Source organism: Rhincodon typus, chromosome 14, assembly GCF_021869965.1.
Source record: "Rhincodon typus isolate 14 chromosome 14, sRhiTyp1.1, whole genome shotgun sequence".
Classification (NCBI taxonomy): Eukaryota; Metazoa; Chordata; class Chondrichthyes; order Orectolobiformes; family Rhincodontidae; genus Rhincodon; species Rhincodon typus.
In genome coordinates, this window is record NC_063345.1 from 17,416,091 (window position 1) to 17,428,689 (window position 12,599).

At 42.2% G+C, this 12,599-nt stretch overlaps 1 protein-coding gene across 1 annotated transcript in view; it reads left to right on the forward strand.

Annotated features, from left to right (window-relative positions):
• Positions 1-216: 216 nt before the first annotated feature.
• The window catches only part of LOC109935875 (ectodysplasin-A-like), an 86,624-nt gene continuing 74,241 nt past the window's right edge, over positions 217-12,599 (forward strand). The window contains exon 1 of the mRNA XM_048605175.1: positions 217-278. The gene's annotated coding sequence lies outside the window, so the exon portion shown is untranslated. The remainder of the gene's footprint in view (positions 279-12,599) is intronic.

The following is a 12,599-nucleotide window of genomic DNA, read 5'->3' on the forward strand; positions in this document are numbered from 1 at the left end:
TATGTTCTATGTCTGCCAAGGCAGTGGTGGAAAAGAATAATCACACTATCAAAAAAAAACCCTGCAAAACAAAGTCTTCAATATTTTACTAATTATGTCACTCTGATTCTTCTTTCTCCAGATGCCTGAGTTAAATTACCACACCACAGATAGTCAAGCACTTCGTCATGAAGATCGAGCAAAAGTGGTTCATCGGACGAAGCGAAGTCAAAACAAAGAGCCAGGAGAGAGAGGTGAACAAGCAGTTAAAGGGGATAGAGGTGTGAACGTGGGTACAGGTATGGATTTTGCTTTAAAGTAAAGCTATAACCTGTGAGCTATCTGGAGACATTTAAAGTTTTGCCAAGTCCTGTATTAAACTTGCAATGTAAAAATTAATAAATACTGAATATACATTTTATGCTGCTTTCATGTTTTATTGAGGATCTGTGAACTGTAAAATTTTAAGAATATGCTATTTGGTTGAGCATTCACTTAAAACCATTGTATTTCCCAATCTACATCATTAGCAAGATCCTTTGTTCACTCCTTGCATGCAAAATGGACAGTTACACAGTCCAATCTGTAGAACAGGTTTGCTGGTTTGAGAAATGGAGTTATTTGTTGTATTATCATTTGTTTTGTCTTTCTCCATATTGTTTTCTATTTGTTCTTTTTAGATACTAAGCAGGTTTTTCCTTTCAAATAGAGCACGATCTCTGCTCAGCAGCTACTTTGTAGGTAACATTCCATGTTGTAATGACCATTGTGGTATTGCTGATAGACCAGTAATTCTTGCACTTGGCCAATGAGCAGCTAAAGAAGTCAGAAGATTATGTTATTTAGTTGATCAAAAGTGATGTTTCATGATGTAACAATTCACTCAAGCATCAAGCAATAATATGACCACAAACCACATGTCAACGAAGTAGAGAGGTCACTTCTCATAGTAATTGCAGTTTCTGGTTAGAAGAACTTTGAACAGAGAAACAAGGAACAAGATTGGGCTACTCAGCCCTTTTGAGCTTGCACTGCCATTCAATAGGATCATCGTTGATCTGATTTTATTCTTCGCTCCATCTTCCTACATCTCTCCAATAATCTTTCATCCCCTTGGTAATCAAGCATCTTTCTATCGCTGCCTTAAACATATCTAAAGATTCTGTATCCACTTGTGGATGTTGTGGAAGGAAATTCAAAAGACTTGCAAATCTCTGAGAGAAAAAGAATCTCTAGTAGCAGTTTGATTTAGAGTTAATGAAAATATCATTTTGATCATGTTTTACTGTTGTTAAGCATCACTGTGAACTGTTTCTAAGAACAAAAATAAAGTTGCTGGAAAAGCTCAGCGGGTCTGGCAGAATCTGTGGAGGAGAAAACAGAGTTAACGTTTCGGGTCCGGTGACCCTTCCTCAGAACTGATGGTGGCTGGGAAAATGTCAGTTTATATGCAGAAAATAGGGAGTTGGGTGGGGTAGGGAGTAAACGATAGGATAGAGCCCGAAGAGAGAGAAAGACAGTTGGACAGACAAAGGAATTGCTAACGATCAGGCTGGGAGGGTGAATAGTTGTTAGTGGGGACTGTTAGTGACTAACAACAGGGGGTGTGTAATGGCAGACTATGTGGTAACAAGGCCTGGTGTGTGGGGTGGGGGGCTGGGACATGGGACAGTTTAGGCCCTAAAATTATTGAACTCAATATTAAGTCCGGAGAGCTGTAGGGTCCCCAAGTGGAAATTTGAGGAGTTCTTCCTCCGGATTGCGTTGGGCTTCACTGGAACACTGTAGCAAGACAGAGGTGTTGGCTAGAGAGCAGGGTGGTGCATTGAAGTGGCAGGCAACAGGTAGTTCAGGGTCTTTTTTGCGAGCAGATGTTCTGCGAAGCGGTCGCCAAGTCTACACAAATCCATTACAAACCCACCGATTCCCACAGCTACCTGGACTGTACATCCTCACACCCCACTTCCTGTAAAGACTCCATCCCATTCTCTCAGTTCCTCCGTCTCCGTTGCATATGTTCAGATGAGGCCAACTTCGACAAGGGAGCCTCCGAAATGTCCACATTCTTCCTCAACCGAGGATTCCCCAGCCCCGTTGTCGACAGGGCCCTCAATCGGGTCCAACCCATCTCCCGCACTTCTGCCCTCACCCCTTCTCTTTCCTCCCGCAACAGCGATAGAGTTCCCCTTATCCTCACCTACCATCCCACCAGCATCCACATCCAGAAGATCATCAGACGCCATTTCCGCCACCTCCAGCAAGATGCCACCACCAGACACATATTCCCCTCCCCTCCCTTGTCTGCCTTCCGCAGGGACCATTCCCTCCGGGACACCCTGGTCCACACTTCCTTCACCCCCAACACCTCCCCACAGCCCTACGGCACCTTCCCCTGTAACCGGCGAAGGTGCAACACCTGCCCATTTACCTCCTCCCTCCCCACTATCCAAGGGCCCAAACATACCTTCCAGGTGAAGCAACACTTCACCTGCATTTCCAAGAATCTAGTCTACTGCATTCGCTGCTCACAATGTGGTCTCCTCTACAGTGGGGAAACAAAGAGTAGACTTGGCGACCGCTTCGCAGAACAACTACTTTCTGCTCACAAAAAAGACCCTGAACTACCTGTTGCCTGCCACTTCAATGCACCACCCTGCTTTCTGGCCAACATTTCTGTCTCTGGCTTGCTGCAGTGTTCCAGCAAAGCCCAACGCAAGCTGGAGGAACAACACCACATTTTCCACTTGGGGACCCTACAGCTCTCCGGACTCAATATTGAGTTCAATAATTTCAGGGCCTAAATTCTCCCATGTCCCAGCCCCCAACTGGGCACACCAGGCTTTGTTACCACATAGCCTGCCACTACACACCCCCTGTTGTTAGTCACTAACAGTCCCCATTAACAACTATTCACCCTCCCAGCCTGATCGTTAGCAACTCTTTTGTCTATCCAACTGTCTTTCTCTCTCTTCGGGCTCTATCCTATCATTTACTCCCTACCCCACCCACCTCCCTATTTTCTGCATATAAACTGACGTTTTCCCAGCCACCATCAATTCTGAGGAAGGGTCACCGGACCCGAAATGTTAACTCTGTTTTCTCCTTCACAGATGCAGCCAGACCTGCTGAGCTTTTCCAGCAACTTTGTTTTCATTCCTGATTTACAGCATCCGTAGTTCTTTTGGTTTTTAACTGTTTCTAAGAGTTTGTTAAGAACAATTCTAACCCCTCAACCATCTTAAGCTACCTTATTATCCTGAGCTGTCTGTAAACAGGTGTTCTTATTTTCCCACCAATTTCTATGTCAGTAGTTTTAAACCAAGGGTTGTTTTAAGTTTGCTCGTTTAATTCTGAATAATTGTTCTTTGGGACTCTTCCTATTCTATGTTTGTCCAGCACGTTCTACACATTGCTACATTTTCATGCCTAATTTACAATGAAGGATGATAGCGTCCATACATCATTAGCACTGTCCAACCTCACTCGGACATGTATGGTCAGGCAGTATCCAGTTAGCAAGTTGTTCACAGCAATTCAACAATATCAAAGTGGCGGTAAGGTTTTTCTGAAGTGCACCTGATTGAAGTGCACCTGAGACCAATTCCTTCAGCAGTCTAATTGGATGTCTGAAGAGAAGGAATAGACTGCTGGGTCTGGTAACAATACAGGGCAAGAAACCATTCTGAAGTAGAAAGGTTCAGAAATAGTTCATGATCTAACTGTACTCACATACTCGTAAACAGAGAGTAAAACAGGAAGTAAGGATTCATGCTGTCCCCTCTGGAACTACACCACAGTCCAGCACATTGGCCTTCTTCATATGGGGGCTGGACATACACTAAAGAGATGGCACAGTGGCTCAGTGGTTGCACTGCTGCCTAGCGCCAGGGACCCAGGTTCGATTCCACCCTCAGGCGACTGTCTGTGTGGAGTTTGCACGTTCTCGTTGTGTCTGCATGGGTTTCCTCCGGGTGCTCCAGTTTCCTCCCACAATGCAAAGAGATACAAGTTAGATGGATTGGTCATGCTAAATTACCCATCGTGTTCAGAGGTGTGTAAGTTAGGTGGGTTAGCCATGCAAATCCAAAGGTACAGGGATCGGGTAGGGGGATGGGCCTGGGTGGGATGCTGTTCGGAAGATCAGTGTGGACTAGTTGGGCTGAGTGGCCTGTTTCCACACAGTAGGGATTCTATTCTAATGGAGCAGGGATGTCTTGCTGCAATAACCCAATTCCTGGTGAGGCCACACCTGGAGTAGTGAGTGCAGTTTTGGCCTCCTTACCTGAGGAGGAATGTTCTTGCTATAGAGGGAATGCAGCAAAGGTTTACCAGACTGATTTCTGGGATGGCGGTACTGGTGTATGAGGAGAGGCTGGATTGGCTAGGAATATATTTGCTGGAGGTCAGAAGAATGAGGGGGAAACTCATAGAAACTTATGAAATTCTCACAGGATTTGACAAGGTAATAGCAGGAAGGATGTTCCTGAAGGTAGAGGAACCCAAAACCAGGGGTCGCAGTCTAAAGATACGGAGTGAACTATTTAGGACTGAGATGAGGAGAAATTTCTTCACCCAGGGAGTGGTGAGCCTGCGGAATTCTCCACCACAGAAAACAGCTCAGGTGAAAACATTTCATTGAAAAGTTGGAAATAGCACCTGGGGCTAAAGGAATCAAAGGATATTGGGGAAAAGCAAGAACAGGCTAATGAGTTGGATGATCAGCCATGATCATAATGAATGGCAGAGCCGGTTCGAAGGGCTGAATGGTCTGCTGTATTTTCTGTGCCTGTATGTAAACCCCCAAGTCCAGAAATTTCACTCCAAACCAGAATGGGAGGCTAGGGCCTAGCATAGGTAGGACTCAGCTTATTACCTAGCCCTTCTACCAGGTTTATATTCCAAGGATCTACTCTTGAGGCCTTCAGAAATTGGGTGCCATGTTCATGTTTTTCTGTCATAATAATTTGATGTGCCACTGTCTCATAATACAGTGAAGCTCCTAATTTTTTATGCAGACTGCCTAATTTCTCTCGGTTACTGCCGATATGCATTATTCTGCCATCTTCTCAACAAAACATTACCTTGTTACTCATTACAGACTGTGCTGTCATAGATCAAACTATGCAAATGTATAATGTTAGCATTATTCCCTTCTTATTTGCTCATGCAAGGTATCCTGACACTCCATGTGCCTTAACGGTGACCACAGTCACCTGACTTTAAAGACTTCCTGCAGGATGTTTGAAATTTTCAGACATTACCCTTATAATAAAAGCAAAATATTGCCGATTCTGGGAGTCTGAAGCAAACACAGAAAAACACTGGAGAAACTCAGCAGGTCTGGAAAGAGAAATAGAGTTAATGTTTCAAGTGTGCTAAAGCTCTTCTTCGCTTCTGTGTTTCTCTAGAATTCTCTGTGCATGTTTCACATGGTCTTTACCATGTTTAAGTCAAAGAGGGGAGAGGAGAAGGATTTAAATAACTACTTGCCAAAAGAAGAATTCACAGTCCACATATCAGGCAAGAGTCAACTGGGTTTTCCGAGTCTAATTTATAAACGAGCTGTTAGTTATTCTGACCACATGGTGTTTCCTTTATCACGCCCACACTGGAATATCAGAACCTTGCGATAGTGATTCTATGGAGTAGAAGAAGTGGCTGAGCCTTCGTGGGAAATATTTTCTCACAATGCTAACATGCAGAGTGTTTACACTTGCAGTAAATAGTTAACTTTATCCGCAGCAACTCATCATTTCTATAAAGTCCAAATGCTTTCGAGAGAATGTGGCTTCCATTTCTGAGTCAGAGATAGTAGGAACTGCAGATGCTGGAGAATTTGAGACAACAAGGTGCAGAGCTGGATGAACACAACAGGCCAAGCAGCAAAATGTCGTTTTTCTGATGAAGGGTCTAGGCCCGAAACGTCAGCCTTTCTGCTCCTATGATGCTGCTTGGCCTGCTGTGTTCATCCAGCTCTGCACCTTGTTGTCTCCATTTCTGAGTATTGCTTTCTAATATCTTCCAAGTGCTGGGAAATGAAACGACAGCAGATTGGTATTTGATGACTGATGTGGACACAATGAGCCAAAGGGCCTCTTTCCATGCAGTGAAACTCTTGATTCTATGATATTGATGTTTCATTCTTGGACAGGGTAAGAACTGCAGATCGTCATCTAACCCCAAAAGTTTGACTGTGTGAGATCCTACATTTCACTGATTTAGCATGCTTGATATTCCTCTGAATTTGGGCCTGTTTTCCCTCATTTGCCTTAACTGGGAAGTCAGAGATAAACTGATGTTTGATTTCACCTCAGCTTTTGCGATGGTTGTTCATGAAATTGGACCCAAGACATTACAAACTATACATTCGTTAATTTCAAGGTTGTAAATGGTGAATGTCTGCAGTTGTGTTACATGAATGTTGTGTGCCATTTATCAGCCCATGCCTACATGCTATCCAAGTCTTAGAGCATATTGTAGAGATGCTGGTGTTGGACTGGGCTGGACAGAGTCAGAAGTCACACAGCACTAGGTTATGGTCCAGCAGGTTTACTTGAAATCACAAGCTTTCGGAGTGCTGCTCCTTCCTTAGAACTTAAGTAATCAGATCAGTTGTGGTGTTATTGAATGGAAGATATATCTGAGGGGCTAAGGGGTATACTGAGTTCCTGCCTACCCCTAATAACCTTTCACCCTCTTTCTAATCAAGTGGTCCATCTACCTCTGCCTTAAAGGCTTCCACAGCCTTTCCAGGAACAGAGTTCCGAAGACTTGTCGCTCAGTGCAAAACGAAAAATTCTTCTCATCTCATTTCTGCTTTAGAGAGTGACCACTTTTTTTTCAAAAATAGTGACTCTTAGCTCTAGGATCACCCACAAAAGGAAACATCCTCTCCACATCGACCCTGTCAATACCCCTCAGGATCTTGCATTTTAATCAAGTCGCCTCTTAAATCTTCTAAACAGCAGCAGATGCGATCTTAGCTTGTCCAAACTTTCATCGTAAAACAGCCCATTCGTTTCAGATATTAGTCTGGTAAGCCTTCTGTGAAGTGCATTTGCATCCTTTCTTAAACAAGGGGACCAATATTGTTCATGATCATCCAAATGCGGTCTCAGCTGTATAACTGAAGTATAATCTCTCTGCTTTAGCATTCAATTCCTCTCACAATAATCAATCATTCTATTTGCTTTCCTAATTACTTGCTGTGCCTGCATTCTAAGCTTTTGCCGTTCATGTACTAGGAATAAATCCCGGTGCATCTCAGAACTCTGCAATCTCTTGTGATTAAGATAGTATGTTTCTTTTTTTTTATTTTTCCTGCCAAAATGGACAATATCATAATTTCCTTTAATATACCTCTTCCAGAAGTCTAAGTTACACTACGGCACATGCACCAATTCCCCTTCAACACATGATACTTCCTCCAAGAACTCTAATCATGTTCACTGCCTGATTACCTCAACTTTTTATAAGTGCCCTGCTATAATGTTTTTAATAATAGGTTCTGGCATCTTCTCAATGACAGATGTCAAACTTACTGACCTGTAGTTTCCCGCTTTCTGTCTTCCTCCCATGTTGAATAATGGAGTTGCATTTACTATTATCTAATCTAGTGGAACTCTCCCCAAAACTGGGGAGTTTTGAAATATTGAAAACAACACAGCAACTATATCACGAGCCACTCCCTTTAAGACACTAGCAAAAAAAATCAATGTGGGCTGCAGCTGCAATAATTTACTCAGCAACGCTTTTCTGGTGATTGTAATTTTCTTGATTTTCTGCTTCTCTTCCATTTCCTGATGTACAGCTATGTCTGGAATGGTACTTTTCTCCTTTTCGGTGACGACCAATGCAGAATACCTGTTTGATTCATTTGCCATCTCCATATTTTCCATTGTTAATCCCCACAGACTCACTTTGCTTGGGATAACAGCTTGTTTTATTAACTTTTCAGTTTTAAAACAAGCATAGACATTATTTCAATCTGCTTCTTCTCATACACTCTCCATCCTTACTAATCTTTTCATCATTTTTCACCATAATACTCTGTTCATTCCTCTGAAGTACCATTGATTTTTATGCAATTATGTGCTAGTTCTTTAAATTTGATATTACCTTAAACTTGTTTAATTAACCACGGATTTCTCAGAGTGGCTACAGGACATTCTGCAGTGGGAAGGTGAACACATTGGAACTAATCACATAGGTAAGAAAAGGGATGAGGTCCTGAAAGCATAATATAGGGAGCAGTTAAAAAGTAGGACCTCAAAAGTAGTGATCTCGGGATTGCTACCTCAGTTTTTAAGATGGACAGACAATGAAGAAAGGGAGGTGGGGTTAAAGAGGGTATTAATGCAACAATGAGGATAGATATTAGCTCTGGTGAAGTGGAATCTGCATTGGTAGAGCTTAGAAACACCAAGGGGCATAAAATGATAATGGGGATTCTATATTGACACCTAAACTGGAGTGGTCACATTGGGGAAGGCATTAATCAGGAAATTAGAGCCACAAGCAAGAAGATACAGCTGTAATATGGGTGACTTTAATCTGCAAATGGATTGGTCAAACCAAATCAGTGACAATCCATGGAGGAGGAATTCCTGGAGTGTGGATGGGATGGTCTTCTGGGACAATACATCAAAGAACAAACTGAAGGACAAGTCATCCTAGACTGAGTATTTTGTAATGTGTGAGTCTCCTTGGGCAAGAGTGACCATAATGTTATGGAATTCTTCATTTGTTTGGAGAATGAATAATTGATTCTGATATTGGACTGCTGAATCTAAAGAGGGAAAACTATGGTGGTATTAGGTGTGAGATAGCTATGATAAATTGAGGAGCATTACTTAAAGGGTTGATAGTGGCAATGGTTAAAGAACATGCAGACGAACTGCAAAATTGTTCATTTATGCCTGGTCTGAGAATGAAACAAGCAAGATGGCCCAGTCACAGCTATCAAGGAAAACGAGGAATAGTATTTAACCCAGGTATGGGCATACAAATTGGCCAAAAGAGTAGACCTGATGATTGGGAACAGATTAGGTTTCAGCAAAGGAGGACAAAGGGATTGATTAAGGAGTGAAAATATAATATGAGTAATCTTGCAGGGAACAAACAAACTCAGTGTAAAAGCTTCTGTAAGTACATGAAGAAAAAGGATTAGTCAAGACAAATGTAGGCCCCTTATCAGAAACAGGGAAAGTTACAATGGGAACAAACTAACTGCGTACTTTAGCTCATTTTCACCAAGGAGGGCACAAATAATGCCCAAAAATGTTGGGGACACATGGTCTAGTGAGAGGGAGGAACTGAAGGAAATCAGTACAGTACGGAAATGGTGTTGGGGAAACTGATGGGATTAAAGACCGACAAATGGCAAGAGAGAAACAGAGTTAATGTTTCAAGTCCAGTATGACACTTCTTCAGTTCTGAAGTAATCATTTTGGATTTGAAATGTTAACTCTCTTTCTCTCTCCACAGATGCTGCTAGGCCTGCTGAGTTTCACCAGCATTCTCTGAGTTTGTTTCAGATCTCTAGCATCTGCAGTATTTTGCCAAGATTCAAAAGGGGCTTGACAGAGCGACACTGAGTCATTGTTTCCTGTATTTAGGGAATCTTGAACATGAGAATGCTGTCTCAAGGTAAGGGGGTTGATCATTTAGAATATAATGAGGGGACCTTCACTCCAAGGCTTGTAAATCTTCTGAGTTATTTATATTCAAGACTGAGATCAATGGATTCTTGATCTCTCAGGGAGTCTGGGGATATGGAGGAAAGGGCAGAGCGATGGATTGAAAATAAAAGATCAGCCATGGTCTTATTAAATGGCAGAGCAGGCTTGATGAGCCATCTTCCCCTTCTTTATGTTCTTTTGTTTTTAATTATAACATGGACTCAATGCCCTGCCTGAGAAAAGCCAACTGGAATCTATGGGCTCAAAAAAAACCGGAAAGCTTGGGAAATATTTGGCAGTCTATTTGGAGCTAGAAGCAAAGCTTGGGTTCATGACCTTTCATCAAAACTGGAAAAGGTTAGCAATGTAACAGTTTTGTTACAAGTATAGAAGAGGGGAAGTGGGAGAGGGTAAGGAAAACAACCAAAGGGAAGATCTGTGGAAGACAGGATAGATTGAATGACAAAGAGATGGTGGGTGCAAGGGACATGAAATGAGAGATGTGTCTTGAGGAGATGGAAAAGAAAAATGCAGAATCATTACCAACAGCTGCCATCCAAAAGAAGCCAGAAGAAAAACTAGGATTAGACATTACAACCTGAAATTGTTTAACTCTGAGTTCAGGAGATTGCAAAGTATGGAGTGGAAGGGATGAGTTTAATATCATTCCTCTTACTGACATTAAGATTCATTAGAACAATGCAGGAAGCGGAGGGAGTTGAATGGAGAATTAAAGTGGCAAAGAAACTGAATCTGGGTTACGCTTTTGCACTGAATGCAGATGTTCTACGATATGATGACCCAACCAATGCTCAGTCCCTCAAATATAGAGGAGACTGCAACACAAGCCTATGCAATGGAAAGGAAAGATTTAACCTACTGTTTTACTTGGAAGGTATGTTTGATCCGTGTTGAGGTTGCCAAAGCAGAGTGGGAGCACAAGAACAGGTATGTCTGCTGTGCTTACATAGAGAGCTTATTTGGACTTCATCTTCACAAGGACTGTACAGTGGTCACTCGTACCCATTACTGTCATGGTCAGATCTATCTGCAGCTGGCAGATTGGTGAGAATGACGTCAAATCTGTTTTTCCCTCTTGTTGGTTCCCTCATGACCTACTGCATTCCCAATCTAGCAGCCGCATCCTTTAGGACCTGACCGGCTCAATCAGTGGTGCTGTATTGAAATCCCCATCCAGAGTACAGTGCTTCAGTGCTTCCTCCAAGTGTTGTTCAACATGGAGGAGTAGACTATAAGATCATAAGTACTGATCCATCAGCCAATGGAGGATGGTACGTGGTAGTCAGCAGGAAGTTTCCTTAGCCATGTTAACCTGAATCCATGAGACTTCATGGTGTGCAGAGTCAGTGTTGAGGGCAACTTCCTCCCAACTGTATAACACTGCACCCCCACCTCTGCTGGGTCGATCCTGCAAGTGAGATAGGACATATCCAGGAATGATGTTACTAAAGGTAACTAATTCCCATTTAAAGGTTTCATCCTGTCACAACTGGTATGTACCTAGCAGCAAACAGGGGAATTTAGCATCAGGGAACCTGAAAAATTTACCCAATCAGGTTGCCTTGGAGCTTCCAGGGTGGTCTATTGGTGAAAGAAATGGAAACATAGAAACCACAAAACCAAGGGGCAGGAGTAGGCCATTCAACCCTTCAACCCTGCTCTGACATTCAGTATGATCATGGCTGATCGTCCAACTTGTTCCCACTTCCTCCCCATATCCTTTGACCTGTTTAGCCCTAAGACCACATCTTACTCCTTCTTGAAAACATTCAATGTTTTGGCCTCAGTGAAGGAGCTGGTTTCAGGATGGGAGCCCATTATGATCGTCATGCTTCAGCTGATCTGAGACAATGCAGTCATACAATGATGGGCATGTCTCTTAAAGCCATACCACCAACTGACCATGAGTCATAAGCCAACACTGCAGCATCACTCTTGTGTCAGAAGACTTAGAATGTTTCTATAGCCTTACAACAGAGATTGGGAATATTCCCTCCCTCACTGATAATTTAAACATCAAATGTCGCCATTTAATCTTAGAACATTGAATGCTATTCATTACCCAAGAGAGTTCCACCATTCTGGGGCCTGGTCTTTCCCTCGAAATTCATTTTGCTTGTTTTATTTTCCCAAATACTTTGGCACTGTTGCTCAAAAATGTACCAATTTCAATCTTGAAAATTCCTACAGACTTTTTTTTGGCTATTAAGTTACACATTTCCATTAACCTTTGTATGGAATAAAGTATCTCCTTATTTCACTCCAAAATATTCTATCTCCAGCTTTTTACTTTTGTGCTCTTGCTCTGGATTGCCCTCATCAGAAGAGATTGCTTTTTCTCTCTCTAGCCTTTACCATTTTAAACACCTGTAGCTTTTGGAATGATATCCAAGAGATGGAAGATTGCCAATTCCTCTGATTGAAGTGATGGATTTATATTTTACTATGACTTTACATGCCTTAAAAATCAGCAAATTGATTCTATGGAGTATATTCATTTTTTAAGAAGCATGATTTCAGCTTTAAAATACTTTTTACCTAGCAGCAAACAGGGGAATTTAGCGTCAGGGAACCTGAAAAATTCACCCAGTCAGGTTGCCTTGGAGCTTCCAGGGTGGTCTATTGGTGAAAGAAATGGAAACATAGAAACCACAAAACCAAGGGGCAGGAATAAGCCATTCAACCCTTCAACCCTGCTCTGACAGGGACTTTTTAGTTTGGACTTTTTAGCAGAAGAAAAATATTTGCTAGTAATTAAAATGATTCTCCTTTTTCATGTTTTAAATGTAATTCTTAGTTTAGACATGAAAACATAGATGTCTATCCCTGCAACTAGCCTAATACACACATATCCAGTTAAGGGGAAAAACAGTTTACTCCCTGTAGAGGTAGTAGGAACTGCAGATGCTGGAGAATCCG